Genomic DNA, 21477 nt, shown 5'->3' with positions numbered 1-21477 from the left:
ACTGCTCGGGTCGTAACCGAGTGGTTTGAGGACATGGATGTGAAAAAGTTGGATTCGCCAGCCCAGAGTGGAGTGGTAATCTGAACCCTATCGAGCATCTTTGGGATGTATTGGATCGTCGGGTACGTGAACGTCGAGATTGTTCAAAGCACAAGGCCGAACTGGTGGCTGCGTTAAAAGTCATGTGGACGAACATATCAACTGACATTTATAAAAAGCTGGTTGAGAGCATGCCGTGATGTTTGAAGGCCATCATAAAAGCAAAAGGTTTCAGCACAAAATATTAAATGACACAATAAAAGCTATTTTCTTTATCTAAGGCAGGTTTCCAGATATTGCTGGTAGGGCAGTTTATTTCTAAACGATTTAATAAATTTGATTGTGTGTGAATTTTGATATATATATATATATATATATATTTCTTTTCTAATTAATACGGAAGCTTTTGTTGTGTTATTGCCGGAAAAATGATGCATGAGAGGATAAGCCAAAAAATAAAAAAATAATAAAAAAACTCCCCACATAACCTTGTAGATCGTCTGCAATGGTTAGTGTAGTTTGTTCCTTGAATTTATTCAAACCACCCACTTCTGAAACAACGGAGAGATGTTTGTTCCAACAATTAACCACTCGCTGGCTGAAGACCAATTTTTGCATATCTATTCTGCGATCATCCTTCCTCAATTTGAATTTTGTTCTAGCTCTTGTGTTTAGACTCGGCAAGAAGAAGAATTTCATCAGCATTGAACTTGCTTAATGCACTCCAAAACTTAAACATCCCAATCAGATCACCTCGCAGTTTCTTAGTCCCAAGATGCCTCAATTTGTGAAATTGAAGACTTTCTTCGTGCGAAATCCTCTTTCTACCTCTCATCAATAACATTGCCCTCCCCTCCACCCGTTTCACCAGCCATATGCGATCCGAAAGGCTGACTGGAATCTCTTCAAAAGAGGTACTGACCAGATCAGCTGACAACTTCATTTCCAACCGCCTTAGTCCATATCAAAACCAAGCAACAAATAGTGAAAATTATAACGGAAGCCGCAAAGACAGCCATTGAAAAGAAAAAGCCTGCTTATAAAGCTGTCCCATAATGGTCATCTGAATTGCAAGCACTAAGGCACCAAGTTAATACCAGCCGCAAACCTTTTCAGCGTGCTCGAAGATCCTGGCCTCAGGCTTCATTTGGTGTCCTCAGCGCTTGCGTGAGGTCAGGAACGTGTACACAGCCAAAAGGCTCTCCTGGAAAACTCTTGTCTGCACGGAAGGAAACACTGACCTTTACGGAGTGGTGTACAAAATCACCACCAACAAGCTCTCCAGGAAGAAGTGGTCTCTGCCACTAAACTGCCACAAGGATCCTATACAAGAACGTGGAAAGGGTCGATCAATGCTGAGTAAACACTTGAACAACTTCTTCTTCACCAAAAAATAGAAAAACACTATCAGGAAGCTGGACTCCCATAACCTAAGCAATATGGTTTCCGGAAAGTGTGCTCCACTGTGGATGCACTCGAAAATATCACCGAAGCGGCTACAAACTATAACCGCAAATATTTCCTAGATATGTCCATCGATTTCGCTGGAGCCTTTGACTACCTGTAGTGGTCCATCGTCCTCAGAAGGCTTTGGAGAGCTCACTTACCTGATAACCTGATAACCTCTATCGATGCATCAAATCCTATCTTAAGGATAGATAAATTACTGTTAGTACCCCGTACTGCAGTCTTTCCCAAGCCGGCCTACAGAGGTTGACCTTTGGGGTCTGTCCTCGGGCCTCCTCTATGGAACCTGGTTTGGGTCGTTTTCTTAACCTTGACCTCCAGGGCGTCGGGACCCAGGCCTATGCAGATGACCTGGTTCTAATGCGTGCATCTGACAGGGCCGACCGGGCTAGCCAGGTGGGTAAAGTGCCTGCCTGGTAACCCAAAGGTCGCGGGTTCGAATCCCGCCTCGGGCTTGGATCAAAGTACTGCAAAAACCTTGGTAGGTGCACTATGGCCACAGAAGCCGATGCGCCAACAACTAACAAAAAAAAAAAAAAAAAGCATCTGACAGCAAGGCGCAAATGGAAACCACGGCAAACCATGCTATATTCACCCTACGAGAAAGGGACAGCCAAAATTTCCTCAACATCTCACCAGGAAAAATTGCTCAATTCCCCTAAAAGGCTATCTATACCTAAGAAGGACCGCACAAATCAAGACGTAGGGACAAGCATATAGTTCAAAACTGAAACCAAATATCTCAGTTTGGTTCTGGACCAGAATCTCTCCTACAGCCGTACCTCTGCTATCTTCGAAACATAAGAAAATTTCTGCACTCATTGCTAGGGTTATCCGGATGGAATAGCCTGAAAAGGAAAATGCTACCTCTCGTTTACAAGACCGACTTCGTCACGGTACTGCTTATGCAGCTGGTTAAGGGTATAAAAATGAGCCTCTGGTAGTGAATTTTATTTTATTTTATTAATAGCAAGATACACAACAGGTAACCATTAACAGGGTATCTGAGATCAGATCAATAAACATAATAACAATAATATGAAATCCAACAGGACGATAAACATTGATATAGATTCAAACAATAAAAGCATATGTACAAAAGAGGATTGTATTAAGTTAAGTTACCGGTAAAACAAGTAATAATTAATCCGTTAGAGGATAGAAAAATAATATAACAAATAATAATAAACTACAATAAGTAGATGTGAGCTAGTCACTTTGCAGTTTAAGTGAAGAGGCAAACTTGTGGATGGAGTTCATCAGTGATTGGGAGTTATCAAAGAAGTCAATGCGAGAGTCATTTGCTGATTTGCTGATTCTGTTCAGTGGACTGAACTTCATTAAGTCCGTGTTGGCAGAGTCAAGGCGAAACGGTGTAAGATTCCTGACTTGTCTACAGGGAGCATTGAAGTTTATTTTACTCAGGATATCAGATGCTTCGTAAATTCCAGTGATTACTTTGGCTAGGAGGGCGATGTCAGCAGTAACTCTTCTAGTGCACAGAGGCCTCAGATGGAAGTAATCACACAGCGATTCATAATACACTGAGTGATAGAATAGAGGATTGCGGTAGGTAGGGTAACGGACAAAATTTTTTTGGACTGCTTCAATTTTGTTAGTTAAAGTCTTTGTGTGAGGATTCCAGATGGGTGAACTGAATTCAAGGATTGGCAGAACAATAGTTTTATAAAGGATAACCGCATATCTGTAGTTTTTGAACTTGTATGTGTTCCGTTTGATGAATCCCGGTGTTTTGAATGCTTTGCTAGTGATTTTAAGGACGTGGGCATCGAATTTAGCACTGCTGGAAAAGAGAATCCCCAAGTCATTAACTTGGTCACACCTTTCGATGATCACAGAGTTAACAGTGTACTGCGTATTCATTAGTTGTGAATAGATGCAAACGTGAAACAATTGACCGCTCAGTTTTGCTAACGATGAATAGAGCGTGTTGTTCAGTCAGCACCGACGCGCTCCAGGTCCTCGCAGGTACTCCAACTCTGGACCTGGAAATTGTCCCCCGTGGGCTGCTCTTTCAACTGGCGAAAGGGAGAACAACCACTTGCATTGACTTCAATACAGACCAAACAAGCAACAAGACCCTGGAAAAGGCATGACCGATGACATTCCTGAAACAAACCTGGTTCAGCACTATTTATTAATAAAATGTTTTGCACATACATACGAAGTGTGACCTGCATATATACAACACAGGAATTGGATAAACATCGAAGTACGGCCTCGAATGCCCACCAATGTCATCCTCGTGAACACTGAACCATACTTCCTGCACATCAGCTGCAGGTTCGGAAACTGTTGCAGGAGAATTAGACACAGAACTAAATGGAGACCTCATTATATTGTAAATGAGCAACAAATCTCTATGAAAGTGCAGGCGAAGGAATTACAACCACATCACTTTGGGACCCTACGGATATTGAGAGATATATCTGGACGGTCATTATCCTGCTGAAAAATAGAGTTTGGGGTTGAGAGTAAAAGCATTGCTTTTAGGAACGGTTTCAACATAATACCTTGTCTTGGTTGTTGAAACCTCTACAACTGTACATATAACAGTAATGTTCAGAAGTGAATGGCCAGTGAATGATCACTCGGCACCATAATTTTAGATGTTCGTCCGGTATGCAGATTGGATAGATCCCTGATGGGTTGGATAGTATGGTTGTCACTGAATCCAAAACAAAGAAGTAATTCTTCACTAAAGACGATGCTATACTGTTCATTCCCCCAAGTCTCTCTCTCTCTCTCTCTCTCTCTCTCTCTCTCTCTCTCTCTCTCTCTCTCTCTCTCTCTCTCTCTCTCTGTCCTCCTCCTCCTCCTAGGTCATTGAATCTTCCTTCCGTCCAACATACTTATGGTGCCACATCCGGCTCAAGCTAATTTGCGGGTGTGGCACCATACTGACTACCTCCTCTGCCCATTGTTTCCATTATTGTCTAACTATCATCCAACTTCTGAATATCAAAGAATCTAAACTCTGTTCTACTCGATTAACTATATATCACATGGTCTTATTCATGTTAACTGCATTGCATACTCTCAGACAGTTATTTGCTCACTGCTTTGTTTGTAAGGTGTAAATTACACACCTTTTATAGCACCTTCAGATTCGGAAGCCACTTCGGTTCCACAAGTTCGGTAATTGTTGCTGGGGAATTAGACACAGAAAAAATATATTATTGGAAGTAATGCGGCGTTGATCATCCTGACATGAGAATTGATTGTCCAAGACCGTCACAGTTATGATGCATATTTTGAGACAACTCAGAAGGCAAATTCATTGTGCTGTGTAGGACAATGAACCACCAGATATCCTTAATGAACAACAAAAGGTAATATGCCAGGCAAACTAAACGTATAGAACCCAAGAAATAGAACCGCCCTTCACAGTCGATGAATTACAGGGTGCGGCCTTGCAAATGCGCAACAGGAAATGTCCCGGCCCGGATATCATAGAACCAGAGATGGTCAAAAAAGCCGTGGAATATATATCGAACCTGATACTTAATCTCCTCAACCGATGCCTGGAAACTGGGAACTTCCCGACAAGTTGGAAGACTGCACACCTAAAACTTATCTTAAAAAACCCAACAAAACCCCCAGACCAACCAGCCTCATATCGCCCCATAGCCCTACTCTCTACCCTAAGCAATCTCTATGAAAGGTTGCTCCACAAAAGGATCATGAACCATTACAAAACCGCCAACCTGGAATCACCCAGGCAATATGGATTCAAACCGAGCTTCTCGACCATTGAAGCAGTCCAAAACCTCATAACCAAGGCAACCCAAAGTAACAAGAAATATTTTCTGATAATAGCAGTGGATTTTGCTGGGGCCTTCGACACCGTCTGGTGGCCCAGTGTCCTTGGCAGACTCCGGAAAGCAGCAATCCCAGAAAACTTGTATAACAGTGTCCGGGCATATCTGTCGGATAGGAAAATTGAGGTCGTCACAACTTTCCGAAGAGTTGTTAAAAGCGTTCGAAGGGGCTGCCCACAGGGATCTGTCCTGGGGCCACTAATGTGGAACATGGTTTTTGATGACTTCTTTGCTCTGGACCTGGGAAATGTGGCCAGTCAGGCCTTTGCTGATGATCTCATTTTAATGGTGGAAGCGGACTCTAGAACGGGACTTGAAACACAGGCAAACCAAGCACTACAAACCTTACAGAATTGGGCAAAAACACATATGTTAATGATTTCACCAACCAAGACAAACTCAGTATTACTAAAAGGCTCTCTAAACATCAGACGACCACCGCAAATAAAGATAGCGGGATCCACCATTAAACTAGCAAAGCAAATAAAGTATCTAGGTATGATCCTGGATGGAAACCTGTCCTTTACACCTCACCTCTCCTACTTGAGAGAGAAACTAAGGAACTATGCAGCACTTGTAGCAAGAGTATCTCGCAGGGACTGGGGACTCAACAGGAAGACGTTGTCCCTGTATTATAAAACAATATTCATCCCAGCGATGACCTACGGATCACCAATCTGGTTCAGGAAGGCCGGAACCGCGGTCAACAGAAGACTGCTGGACACTATCCAAAGAAACATACTTCTAACTATAACTAGGGCATGCAAAACGGTGAGCACCCACGCTCTGCAGGTCCTGGCAGGAGCTCTTCGCTGGACCTCGAGGTGACTAGATGTGGACTCATGTATTTACTGTCCAAGGATATACCTGCCTCCATCTATGACTTTACCTTGGACCCAACCAACAGCCGGACGGCAGAGAAACAACGAATAGTGGCTCACATGTTGAAGATTTGGCAGCACAGATGGGAGATGTCACCAAAGGGTCAAGTTACAAGAAGCTTCATACCGATAGTCGCAAAAATGTACCCAAAAGCCCCCTCGTGGTTCTGTCCTGGGCTAAATACAACCTTCCTCCTGACGGGCCACGGCCCATTTAAAGCAAAACTGAACGCACTCGGAATAATAGAAGAGTCCACATGCACCTGTGGAGAACCTAAAACCTGGCAGCATATTATGCACGACTGTGAATGCTACGAAGAACACAGAAGTAGACTTATAACTGAGATTCAATACTTGCCGAAAAATCAAGAGTACCATCTACTGGATTCAGTAGATGAATACAAAGCCCTCAGCCGATCTGCACTTCACGTCTTCAATAGACGACGAACAGAAATAGCCATCCACAACGAATAGATGACCACAAATAATAAATAAAGACAAACTGATAAAACATCAACACAGAGGAAAGGATCGCAAAATACTAAGGATAAACGGCGTAATATGCAGCAGAATAAATGAAACAGCATCGACCTAGGAACCAATGGGAGTGGCTCCAGCCAGGATGTCGTCGCTCCCAGGATGAAACCACACACCTAGAAAAGGACCAAACCCCACCAACGAGTCATCAACAGACTGCACTTGCTGGAGGGCACTGCAAATTACCGCTATGGCGAACTGGGCAGGGCTCCCTTGCCCAGCCACTTTCTCTCCCTATCCCTGGTGGGGTAAGGGGAAGAACTTCCTGCCCCCTACCCACCCCATCACCCCCTCATTTTCCCTCTGATGGGGCAAGGGCATGCCCCACTGATATACCTGGGGTCGCCTTCCCTATTGACCCCATACTTCTGTCTTTTCCCCCCCAGCCTTCCACTCTCCCCCCTACTCTACCTATATCGCCAGCAAAAAGCGAATGCCCCAGACAACGTAAAAAATTTTAAATGCCAAACTCGACACACTTGCAACCTCTTTCGGCCTAATTAAATTCAAGCGTTTATTTCCCCCCCCTTTTTTTATATAGGTCCTAGCCACTGAAATCTCAGGAAATTAGGTGGCAGGATCTGCCAGAGTACTTATCTAAAAATACTGGTGTACCTGGTCTGCCTCCATGGGGCTTACTGTGGGCAACGTTGGGCCTCAGTAGGGGGTCCAGCGGCTAAACGGCCAGATGAACAACAGAACACAACATTACACATGTACAATATCCATACACTTTTAAATCTCTGGCCTTCCCAGTGAACTGGTACACCCACAATGAAAGCAACGCGGAGATGGGGGAAACCCCTGGTGCCGTTAGACACTAAATACACTTTACACTTTACACTTTGTCTGTGTAGGACACTGAGTTAGTGTTCTGTGTGCTGTCACTCCCTTGAATTATTTGATAATTGTAAATGAAAAGTGTAATTAGATATTTTATATATTTGAAAATGTACCAATTACATCATGTTCGTACTTTTACAGATTAAATCCACTTTTTATTTCCTTTTATTTGTCTCTCGATTCATCTAATATTCTATCTGCTTTATCTTACAGTTGAGAGCAAAAGCATTGCTTTTAGGAAAGGTTTCAACATAATGCCTTTTCTTGGTTGTTGAAACCTCTACAACCGTACATATAACAGTAATGCTCAGAAGTGAATGGCCAGTGAATGATCACTCTGCACCATAATTTTAGATGTTCGTCCGGTATGCAGATTGGATAGATCCCTGATGCAGGTTGGATAGACATATATGGTTGTCACTGAATGAGAAACAGAGAAGTATTTGTTCACTAAAGACGATGCGATATTGTTCATTCCCAAGGGCCGGTGGCGCAATTGTACTACTCTGATTCCAGATCTGAAAGCCCGCGTACTAATCACGTTCAGCTCACTATTTTTCCAACAAATTACACTGATTGTACTGTATATCCAAAAAACCAAGTTAAGGTAGTCCAAATCCTATAAATACCCTTTCAACCAATGTTGTTATAAAGATATTTTCATATTATACAAATCTTGGATATTAGTTCAGAATTTCGTTCTGGTGGCAAGTCATGGCAGCACGAGCTATGAACATTGAGGACTTCCCAATGATTTAAATTTATATAGCATGATATTTGTTTGTTGGCAGTCCCAATGTTCTTACTTCTTTGTCACCCGTTCTTACTTAATAGTAAGGACACCTGTTATAATATCACATGTTCTTCTTTGTGGTAAGGACAGGTGTTATTTCAATATTTTGTAGAGCACGTTTTTATATTAACAACCAGTTTTCCTATGCCTTTTGTAGTTTTATTTACTCATAACATGCATAGTATATGTTACTAATATCGATATATTATTAAAATACTCTACAGACTATTCTATCGATTTCTGCAAGCAGTTATAAGTTTAATTTAAATTTACGATTAATATTTAATTAATCTTACGATTAAATATTACGATTAATATTGAATTTATTCAAACTTTTGCACGGCTATTCTGCAACCATCCTTCCTCAATTTGAATTTATGCTCTTTCTGGTGTGTAATCGGAACACAAGGAAAAATTCCATCAGCATTGAGCTTGCTCAATCCATTGAAAGCCTTAAACACCACAATCTAATCCCCTCGTAGGTACCTAGTCTCCAGAGGCGCAATTTACAAAACTGAAATCTTTCTTGGTAAAAACACATCTTTCCTCCCCGCATTAATAATGTTGCCCTTCTCTGCACCCGTCCACCAGCTTTACATCCTTCCCACACTGATTTCACCAACAGTTAGCCAGAATATTTAGGTTACCCCTTCTGGTAGGGCTTTGCCGTATCATTTATGTTTTACCATTTTCATCACGCATTGAACCAATTTTGAAGACAAAATTCTGAATGCAAATAAAGAAGAACCTTTCAAGACATATTGCAGCCATTTTTAAAGAAATCTGACACGTAATTAAAAAATCGTCATACTTTCCTCCTCTTACATGGTTCGCTTAAAATTCAAGAATGTTTCCTCAACAAAATTCTATAACTTTTTAATAATTTTGGAATTTAAATAGTCTTTGTTAATGAAGGAACATTCTATTTACACACAACATTCCATGTAAAACTCCTTTAAAGAGCCAAAGGACAAGACCAACCTCACACGATATAACATCAAAACATCTCCACCAAAATTACACAATTTTTAAAGCCTTCAATCACTAAATCTGTAATTACCCGATCCAATGCACAAGGAGTAACATTTTTTCGTTAGGTATTCCGAATTTTGTTTTTTTTTAGCTGTATAAAAAGCAAACAGGACTTCTCTCAAAGGAAAGAAGTCCACAGCAAAGGATTTCAGGATTTTCACAGCAAGTGCCGCCATCTATTGTCGTTATGGTAGCACTAGAATGGCGTTATTTCCATGTTGATTTTCAGTCTTTGTGTCATCTCAATTAACTCAGGAGAATTTATACTATTTATATCTATCCTTTATTCCTATAATTCATATTTCTCAGCTTGATTGGGGCCTTAAAGACTAGGCATTATCTATCCTTTACATGTCCCTTGTAGTTATACGGTACAGAGGACGTGGTGGCTAAATTTGCAGATGATGTATAATTTGGTAGAGTTTGGGAATGATCCGCCAAGCTGAGCTGCTTCAGACTGACTTAGATAGACTTTAAGATGGTCAGTAAAGTGCCATCATCTACGCTTTAATTCAGCTAATTGTGAAGGGTACACCTGGGGAACAACTTTAGGAGACCGCATCTAAAAAAAAGACATTGAGCTTCCTGAAAGGGTCCAAAGAAGAATAACTCCCTTGGTGAGTACGGCAAAAGGGCGTTCATATGAGGAAAGATTTTGAACATATGGGTTGCTGAGATTGGACTCTAAGCACGTTGGGGGGGGACTTGATTGAGGTTTATAAGGCTCTCTGAGAAGCAATAATAAAATGCACGAGTTTCAGGGTTTACGGCTATAAATTACTCTGGAACTAGCAGCCATAAATTAAAATAACGGGGGGAGATGTTCAAGCTGGATTGCAGAAAGTTTCAATTTTATCCAGCGAGTTATAAATTAGCCTAATGAGTTAATGACGTGGGTGGAAGAGACTGACATTTTGGGTAAACTCAAAGATCAGCTGGATATTTAACTATGGGAACAAGGAAATGAATATTCTGTCTATTACCTTTTGTCGTCTTATTATTTATTTAGTTTAATTTTTATTTTTTTTTTTTTGACTGTTGCAGGATAAGCCTTAGAGTTCCGTGCACCCTATGGCCATTTCTAATAGTAATGAGTACGAACTACCATTCGAACTATTTGCGTTATTTAAATTTTGAGGCTTTACGAAATATTACGTCAAGATTTTAACATGAACTTAACTGGCCAACGGGACATAAACTGAATAGGATTAAGTGGCCGTCTGGCCACCTGAACGCTAATGGCAACTTACATGCAGCTCTCTTCCTGTGTCTTATCTATTCTCCCTTACAGGGATCGCCCTTTCGGAAAATGCCTTTGCGTTCATGCTCTTTATTTCTAGCTTGTCTCTGCCTAATTTATGTACTCGCCCTAGTCTATCGGCTTTTTTTTTTCTTTTTTTTGTCTCCGTCCAGGAAGCTCAGAAAACCCTGGCCAAGAGAAGCAAAAATATAATGGGTGAAGCCAAATTCCAGAACACAACAGAACCCAACGCAACCCTACACATTGAACTTAAACATTGCCTCCCCTGACGAGGTGCAATTGTTGCTTCTTCATCTTCTCATGGTAAGATGGCAGAACCGCTGGTTGCTTTCGGAAAAAGGCATTGCTACAAAAAGAATTATCCCAGATGTTTCTTTTATGACTAAACTTTTTTGGCATTTACAATAGCACTGTATTTCTTTAAAGCCTACATATTGAGCAGATGTGGGAAACAACACTTGGAGTTTCTGGAGACAGAAAACCTTACAAGAAGAGCTGTCCAAGTCGCCAATGGTAACGTCAACCAGGATATCTGCAGTCTGGCTATAACAGAAAGAGGAACCCTACGATATGTTGTCATCAACTGTATTTTAAGGTTGTTGCGGACACACGGCAAAGAATTTTTTATGAATGCTCAATACCCATGGACTGTACGAAGGCAGCCACACGTTTCTATCCCATTACTTCTGAACCACCGCAGTGTTTTCGAAACGGGTGCGATAATAAATGGGGTACAGTTCTGTCCTCTGGTTAGTCCAGTTTTAGCCAATTAACAGATTTTGAGGATATTTCATCTTCATACAAGAAAGTTGTTGCTGATGTTGTTGTAGGGGTTAAGAGCATCAGCGAATATTAGCTGTAAATTGTGTATGTTCTTATGTCGAGTTTCTGTTTTGCTGGAAGTAAAACCGAGTTTGTGGGAGAAAAATCCACGGTACCCTGGCCCTAGAGCGGATATCATCTTTCAAGGGCACAAAAGGTGATATAGTTGTACACGTTGGCACTAATGATATTAAGAGTAGGAGACCGGCGGAATTACTCAACAAGTACAGGTCACTGTTGAAAAAAAGCCGAGAATTAGGGTTGAATTTGAAAGTGTCTGCAATCCTGCCCAGACACGATAGGAGGGAGTACATGATGAGAGCCTTGTCGATCAATTCGGCCCTGGAAGGATTGTGCAAGGCTCAAGGGGTAGAATTTTTTTCAGCCTGGACTGTACTTGTTAACAGGAGAGATTGCTTCTACAGGGATGGGATACACTTAAATAGAAAGGGTGCAAGAATATTTGCTGATGCTATCGAGGCAGTGTTAGGTGGGTCGGAAAACTGCTAGTTTGGGGGGATACAAAGACTAATAGTTTAACAGTAACCGCAGGCAGAGGTGAAGGTGATTCTTGCACAACTTCTATTAGAATAAGAAGCGACCTGGAGCGAGGGGTGTTGGGGGTTTCAGGGACGGATGGCAGTCATCATGGAATAGTTGGGTATATGGGATGTGTTAGGGTAACAAGGAATAGGCATAGGAGCATGTATACTTGCATGTATACCAATGCTAGAAGTATAGTAAATAAATTTGATGAATTTGAAGTGTTGGTCAAGACATCAAAGGCGGATATTGTTGGGATAGCAGAGACGTGGTGTCACAAAGATATAAGGAATGCAGAACTGGAATTTGGGGAGTACAATGTGTACAGAAAGGATAGACAGGACAGAAAGGGAGGGGGTGTTATGCTGTTAATTAAGAAAAACATAAAATCAAAGGAAGTGCACCCAGTTAATATAGATGAACAGTGCTCTGTTGAGTCAGTTTGGTGCGAGATAAGCACTGCGAAAGGAAAAATAAGGGTAGGAGTGTGTTATAGGCCTAATGACTTGAATGAGTACAATGAACAATTGTACAGAGAAATAGAGTGGGCCAATAAATCTGAATGTCTTATAATGGGGGATTTTAACTTCCCAGATATTGACTGGAACTTGTGGGTTGGTCACTCACACACCAGTCAGACTTTTGTGGATTTATTGGATGATTGTTTTCTGCAGCAGCATGTTCGAGAGGCAACCAGAGAAAGTAACACTCTTGATCTGGTTATCAGCAGTGATCATTCGTGTATTAAGAATTTGCAGATAAATTAACCATTAGGTGGCAGTGATCACAGTGTGCTGAAGTGGGATTTACTCAAAGAGGTAACTACCGTCAGGGGTAAAGGAAAGGGTTTTTGCTTCCGTAAAGGGGAGTACAGTGGTCTCAGACAGTTTTTAAATTCTGTACAGTGGGATCAACTGACGATGTTACCAACAGTAAATTCTAAGTGGGAAGCATTCAAGGAATTAATCGTGGAAGCTACTAGACTTTATATACCGATTAAGAAATATCGTTCAAGGTTTAGGCCTAAATGGTTATCAAATGAACTAATGAGACTCGTGACAGAGAAGAAAAATGCATGGGATGCATATAAATTATCAGGTGACGCAGAAGCCTGTGGCAGATATAAGCTAGTCTGTAATCAGGTCACAAAGGAGGTTCGGCAGGCGAAGGCGGATTACGAGAAATCTTTGGCAAAGGATGCTAAGAAAAACAGCAAGGATTTCTTTACTTATATAAACTCTAAAAGGAAGGGGATGAATTTGATTGGTCCACTTGACATCGATGGTTCGACTGTTGATGATCCTGCTCAGATAGCAAACAAACTGAATGAGTATTTTGCATCTACATTCACACGTGAGGAATTATTACAGTTTGAAAATGGAAGAAGGTTATCAAATTGTAGCAGTGTGCTTAATGATTTTATAATAACTGAGAGCAAAGTGGAGGAGAAATTGTTGAAGTTAAACATAAGAAAGGCACCTGGGGTGGATGGGATCTATCCAGTTATTTTAAAGGAGGCGGCAAAGCAACTAAGCAAACCCTTAGCCATAATTATGAGAGCATCCTTGGACTCAGGGGAGGTTCCCACGGACTGGAGATGTGCAAATGTGTCCCCAATTCACAAAGGTGGATCGAAGGGTGACACGAGTAATTACAGACCAGTTAGTTTAACATCTGTTCCGGGTAAAATAATGGAGTCACTGGTTAAAGATGCATTGCAGGATCATCTAGACAAGACTGCAGCAATAATTCAAACACAGCATGGGTTTGTTAAGGGAAAGTCTTGTCTGACAAATTTGATTGGTTATTATGATGTGGTCACAAAGGAACTGGATGCGAAAAATAATTTTGATATCATATACTTGGATTTCAGGAAAGCTTTTGACACTGTTGCGCATGGAAGACTACTGTACAAATTGGAGCAGAATGGTATTAAGGGTAAGTTGCTACAATGGATAAAAGGATGGTTAAGTGGGAGAAGACAGAGGGTGGTAATCAATGGGTGCTGCTCTTCGTGGAATAATGTTATTAGTGGAGTCCCACAGGGTTCGGTGTTGGGTCCACTGTTGTTTTGTGTATTTATCAATGATATTGATGAAGGTATATCAGGCTTAATGTCGAAGTTTGCAGATGACACAAAGGTTGGCAGGGTTGTTAATGACAGTAATGGCAGTGTGCTACTGCAACAGGATCTAGATAATTTGGGCAGATGGGCTAAGAAGTGGCAACTGAAGTTCAACTTTGACAAATGCAAAGTACTGCATATGGGTAGAAGTAACCCCAGAGAAACGTACCAACTGTGTGGTACTACACTTAAGGTGGTAGAAAATGAAAAAGACCTGGGAGTAATTGTGCAGTCAGATATGAAGTTTTCTGAGCAATGCAGACAGGCTGCTAGGGCAGGTCATGGGGTTTTGTCAATGATATATAGGAATTTTGCTAGCAGGGAAAAGGAGGTGATTGTCCCTCTGTATAAGGCAATGGTCAGGCCACGCCTTGAGTATTGCGTACAAGTCTGGAGGCCTCATTTTAGGAAGGATGTAGATTTGCTTGAGCGTGTACAGAGAAGAGCAACACGATTGGTGAGGGGAATGAAGGGATTCTCTTACCAAGAGAGGCTTAAGTTCTGCAAATTGCAGTGGCTGGAGACTAGGCACCTGCGCGGTGATCTGATTGAGGTCTATAAGGCCTTGAATGGGTTGAGCACGCTGAATTCTGATGGGATCCTTCCACTTGTTCAGATTACGAACCTACGGGGACATAAGTTCAAATTAAGAAAGGACAGATGTAGAATAGATGTGCGGAAATTTGCCTTTAGCCAGCGGGTGGTTAATTGCTGGAACAAACTTCCATCTGTCGTTGTGGAAGTTGATAGGTTAAATAAATTTAAGGAGGAACTGGACATGCATTTGGAGGGAATGGTGTGATGATTTTTTTTTTTTTTTTTTTTTTGGCTGATGCTGCATAAGCTCCTACACTTGCTTTCTTGCATCATGTGCCACTACTACTACTACTACTACTAGACCGATTATCGCACTGACATTGTGAAAAAAACCCATAAAATTTCATCTCGTCTTCGGCAGGACTGAAACTAAAGGTCTTTTCCTACCCATTGAGCTACCCAGGAGGTAGATAACGAGAAATGCTGTTCCATTCCTCCAATATCGCAGAAAAGGACACTTAAGGTGGAGAAGATGTACAGATATGGCTGATCCCCGAACTCCATGACTGACATTTTAGGGGAGCGGTTGGTCCATATTTATTTTTTTTTTTTCATGCATGGCAATGCCGCTGCTTGTAAAGTTCAAGTGAGGGAACAACGTCTTGTAGTACATATCAAACGATTGCCGTGGGGAGTAGGATCACCAGTCTTTACTCCGTCCGAAGTTTTGTGGTACGCCCTTCAGCGTCGCATTGCCAACCAACAGTCAAGTGCTCGGTCACTTGGTTTGCTAAGGTCTGCGCCGCTCGATGAATGGGATTTGTTGCCACAGAATCATATAGATACCCTTAAATTTAGCAAAGTTCACTGCTTTCACACTTGTTTAGCCGTTGGAGGTCATCATAAGACGTAGTGATGTCATGTGACCCTGTTTTCGAGAATCTTGTATCGACTTCTGTCATGTAATCTTTTTGACAATTCTTCTACTACTCATAAATTTATTGCTGTCTCCTCATTTCATCATTTACTTACGGTACCCCACCATAACAAATTTTCTCTTGTTTCAACAGAATCTGAAAGATTTATGCTACTACGTGATTTGTTAATTTTGTCGAACTATAGTGCTATCCGGCTATATGTATTGACGTGTCATAATTGAACTGGGCCCCATTCCTGAGGACCCAATATAACCTTGTCTTTACTGAGGTACGTTCTGTGAATTTCAAGCTGATAGAAGATCAGGAAGTTTCTTGAGGCAATAAATTTTAAACCTTTAGAGACAATAAACTGCTTCTCTAACTGGTAAATTTTCCGGTAAGACCGATTTAAAGGTTGTGGAGAGGTCATGGTTAACTTTGTTATACCATTCTAACACCAGTGTTCGCTAATGTGGAATTTAATCAAACATTTCGGTGGAGCATAGGAATAAGTAACGATATCAAGTGGCGTTATGCACGATGCATGTAATGGAAAACCTACATTGGGGTCTTAATCCCAGTTATCTCTTGATTTTCACCACATTTCACTAAAAATAACCAAACACGTTTCGTTTCTGTTTGCACTGACATGCTGATCCAAGATGAACTCTTCATTCTGTAGGAAGAGTAAGCCTGGAATGCTTTATAAATTTGGCATTATTACCATTAGCTAAACCTCCTGTAAATTCTGAAGAGCGAAAATATAAACACTATCTTTACTGTGACAGGCATATATCATCTGTAATTCCAATGAAACAGATTGTGCTTAAGCTTTGTCCTAAGAGGCCAACCTCATTTATTTTCCTCAATCCATGCAGCATTTATACACCTCAAGCATATCTCCCCTTAGATATCTAGTTGTCAAGAATCAAATGCATTTATCCACGAGCCGACCTAATATTTCTAATATAATTTTCAATTGAATTGTCAATGGTTAATTAGGCTCACTTACTGAATATGGAGCCACTAATAAATGTATAGAATGTAAACGAGCATAACGTAACATGTTTTACGTATATAATAACCTTCCTCATATTTTTAATTGGCGGCGTATATTATATACGTAAATAATCTTCCACAGGAAAAAATCTAGGCTGTTTTTTTAATAGAGTGGGAGAACACAACATGAATATTCGCATGTAACGTTAGAATCTCAAATTGTGTATCCAATACTCAACAACTGAATCCTTTGTATAACAATCCTCTCCATCTAAAAACTGTTCCTCCTCGGAATACAATAGAATTTGAAAGGCCAAAATAACTCACAAACAAAAAATACCAGGCTAATTGACATGGAATATATCATATGGAGGCAGTCGTAGACTACTGGTCAGGCGCGCGGGTGCCTAAGTACACGTGCGTTGATTGATCGGGGTTCAAGCCCGTGACTACTGAATACGGTGCTTATTATTATTTTATATAAGAGTCTACAAATGGTTTCTGTTATATCTATCATATATTGGTATTAGTATTAATTTTATTATTACTATTGGAAAGACCAAATGATGAGACGTGGACGTTTCCTACATCAGTGAAAAAAATATATATAATAATAACATAAAATAAAATATTAACACACAACAGAATATTCATGCTCTCCCCATTCCCGCAATATTAAATTTAGCCACTTTTTCCTCGGCTCTATTGATAGGCTCTATTGATAGGGGCTTAGAGGGGAACAGGTATCCTGTGTGTTATCAGACACTCAGCCTAAAACACTGATGGATCCAATATCTCTCTATTACAGAAGATTTAGGAGAAGTCCGGTTGGCCTGCCTCCCTAAAATCCACTCATGCACACCTTCTCGATGGTAAGCCCTGTTACGTCACTTAGGTGGCAACGAACGTGTAGAGTGGTTCTCTTCAAGACGTCTGGTCAGCGTGAAGAGGAAAAGACCAAACCCTCCAGCAATGAGAGCACAACAATACAAATGGCCCTCAGTCCCCAGCAGCTTTCACTCTCCCTCTTACGGCAGCGAGAGGATCAGAATGGAAGCAGAGGGTGCTAAGAATCTCTGGGTACGACCAGGCTGCCATGCACGGAAATTGAACTTGGCCTGTTATAACGTACGATCACTCATCGGTGAAGACAGGATATTAGAGCTGGAAAAGGAATTAGAAAATGTGAATTGGAATATCATCGGTCTGGCTGAAACAAGAAGAAGAAATGAATCGCTTATAAGTTTATCAAGTGGAAATCTGCTGTACACCAATGGAAACAGTGAAAGGAGTGAAGGTGGAGTTGGGTTTCTGGTCCATAAAGATTTTAAAAACAACATTTTGGAATTCAAAGGTACATCACCAAGGGTGTCAATACTAATATTCAAGATTTCTAAGAGGTACAAGCTAAAGATTATAATGATTTAGGCACCAACATCGAGCCATGATGATGAAGAGGTTGAAGAAATGTACACTGAAATTGAGAGTCTTCTAGATGAGCAGAAAACCCACTACACTATTATTATGGGGGACTTCAATGCTAAGGTTGGAAAAAGGCAAAACAGTGCAGAAAGAGGAACTATAGGAAATTTTGGAATTGGTGAAAGAAATAAAAGAGGTGAAAGACTTGTGGAATTTGCAGAATCTCAAGGACTGTCAGTAATGAACACTTTTTTCAAGAAAAGGGTGAACAGAAAGTGGACATGGAAGAGTCCAAATGGATTAACAACTAATGAAATCGACTTCATCCTCACTAACAGAAGATATATTGTGAATGATGTTACCGTCCTGAATAAGGTAAATGTTGGAAGTGATCACAGAATGGTAAGATGTACACTTGATATAGATGTAGGAAAGGAAAGGAAAAAACTGACTCGAGTAAATAATACAAAGGTCTTTGAAATAACAGAGGAGGAGAAAAAGCAGTATGTACTGGAACTTAAGAACAAGTTTGAGCTTCTGCAGACTGCTCAGGACCAAGATATCGACGAGGAATATTACAACTTTCTGAAAGTGATAAAGCCCAAGAAACCTATAGGGAAACAGAAATCCAAAGAAGAAAAAATTAGTCAAGAAACACTTGTCATGATGAACCAAAGACGACAAATGAAGAGCAAGAAAAACACTGACAGGGAGAAAATTGAGTATACTGAGTTATGCAAAGCCATTAGAAAGAGACTCAGAGAGGACATAAGAAGATTTAACACAAGAAAAGTAGAACAAGCATTAAGGGAAAACAAAGGATTTAAATCAGCAGCCATGAGCAGTAATACAGAAAGACAAATGATACTGAAACTGAAGAATAGCGATGGTGTACTTATAAACAGCAGAGAAGGCATAATTCAAATAGCAGAAGACTACTATAGAGAATTATACAAGGAGCGAGGGAATGATACCAGCAGTGGGGAAGATGGATTGCAAAGTAGCAACACATACGACATACCCGATATTCTTCCTGATGAGGTAGAACATGCATTGAAGAAAATGAAGAATCGGAAAGCCCCAGGGGAAGATGAAGTTACTGTAGAGTTGTTAAAATTGGGAGGAAGAGACATAACACTAAAACTGGCAAGGCTCTTCACAAAGTGCATTAGAAAAGGTGTGATGCCTAAGCAGTGGAATAATGCAATCATAGTTTTGCTGCATAAGAAAGGAGATAAATCAGAAATTGGAAATTATAGACCAATTAGCTTGTTATCCCATATCTACAAGTTGTTCACAAGGGTCATTACTAACAGATTAGAGAGAATACTTGATGAGAATCAACCGAAAGAGCAAGCTGGCTTTAGGACAGGATTCTCAACTATAGATCACCTTCACGTAATATCACAGCTAATGGAGAAAGCAAATGAATATAAAACACCATTATGCCTGGCATTTGTGGATTATGAAAAGGCATTTGACTCCATACAGCATAAGGCAATGTTTCGGGCACTGGAAAGACAAGGCATAGATACTCCATATATTATGATTTTGAAGAAAATATATGAGAGTGCTACATCCTTTATTAGACTAGACAAAGACAGTAGCAAATTTAAAATCGAGAAAGGAGTTCGACAAGGAGACACAATATCTCCGAAGCTGTTTACTGCTGCCCTTGAGGAAGCTTTCAGAAGATTAGACTGGTCGCAGAAAGGAGTCAATGTGAACGGAGAGTACCTAAACCATTTACGATTTGCAGATGACATTGTGGTCATAAGCCACGATCCCAAAGAATTAGAGGAAAATCTTAATCAGTTATGCACAGTTAGTAAGGATTTTGGACTAAAGATGAATATGGCTAAAACAAAAGTAATGATGAACAAGTATGCCACGGAAAGGGAAATAATGATTGAAGGAGCAGTAATTGAAAAGGTGGAGTCATATACTTATCTGGGACAAGTTATTAGCTGTAATAATGATAAATGGCTGGAAGTCAAGAGAAGAATAAATTTTGGATGGATAGCATTCAGGAAATATAGTCACATACTGAAGAGCAATATCCCAGTTTGTCTGAAACGTAAAATAATGAATCAATGTATACTCCCCACCATGACTTATGGAAGTGAAACTTGGGCACTCACCAAAAGAATGGAAGAGAAGCTAAGAACTACACAGCGAAGAATGGAACGAATTATATTGGGAATCAGACTGTTAGATAAGAAGAGAAACACATGGATTAGGCAGCAAACTCAAGTAAAGGACATTCTTATCAAAACTAAAGAACTAAAATGGTCTTGGGCAGGACACATAGCTCGAAGACATGATGACAGATGGACTAAGAAAATAACAGAATGGTACCCAAGAGGAGCTAGAAGAAAACCTGGAAGACAAAGGCGGAGATGGATAGATGAAATTCATGAGTTTTTGAGTAGTAAATGGATGGCCAGTGCTCAAAACAGAAGGAACTGGAAAGTTGCTGGAGAGGCCTTCATCCTGCAGTGGATTGAAAATGGCTGATGATGATGATGATTGATAGGCAACTTTTTTCAAAGTTCAACGCCCTGCTCTCCATTGATGAACATCTTAGGATTAAAGTCTTCTCTTACTTACTACGTAAATTTTACTACTCAGGACCTGCCAGAGTGAACTATATACTAGTGAGTACCTGGTCTGCCTCCACGGGGCGAAAGTGGGACAACGTCGGGCCTCAGTAGGGGTCTGGCGGCTAAATGACCAGATGAACAACGGTACAAGGCATCACACATATACAAAATCCATACACTTTTGAATCTCTGTAATATCTATTTGAATTAACATTACAATAATAATAAAAAATCACATTATATAATTGAAATTCTTTTCATTTATGAAATGTCCTGTAATATATATAAAAAGGGTATACTGACTTAATTCTTAAAATTAAAAGCAAGACGAAAGATTTATATGCCCAGTACAAGAAACAAAAATAAATTAATTAATAATAAAAATATTAACCCCGCAGAGACCCAATAGAATCCAGACACGCGTATCAGTTGTATCCCAACGATATACAAGATTATGACCAGCTACATAACCAAGAAGATATAACACCACTTGGAGAGCCAAAACATAATAGCCGAACGTAGTGTAAGTGTTAATTGTATGGTACTAAAGACCCTAGCAACACTAGATCTCCCAGAGAACATACACAAGGAATTTCAGAAAGTGCAATCCTGAATACCTGTAGGGTAGTCAGAGTTCCTGGATCTACAGTAACACGACACGTAACAGCCATCCTGTGTACTTGGTAATAATACCCGTCGCGGGGATGGATCTATCCAATCATTAATAATGTAAGAACAGCAATACTACTAATAATAAAGCACTGTGTCCCAGTCTATAATCCAATCATTGATTTCATAATCTGTAGAGATGGCA

This window comes from Mastigoproctus giganteus, chromosome 11 (genome assembly GCF_048544385.1).
Source record: "Mastigoproctus giganteus isolate SK-2022 chromosome 11, ASM4854438v1, whole genome shotgun sequence".
Classification (NCBI taxonomy): Eukaryota; Metazoa; Arthropoda; class Arachnida; order Uropygi; family Thelyphonidae; genus Mastigoproctus; species Mastigoproctus giganteus.
The sequence above is the reverse complement of the archived record's forward strand: the minus strand, read 5'-3'. Positions refer to the sequence as shown.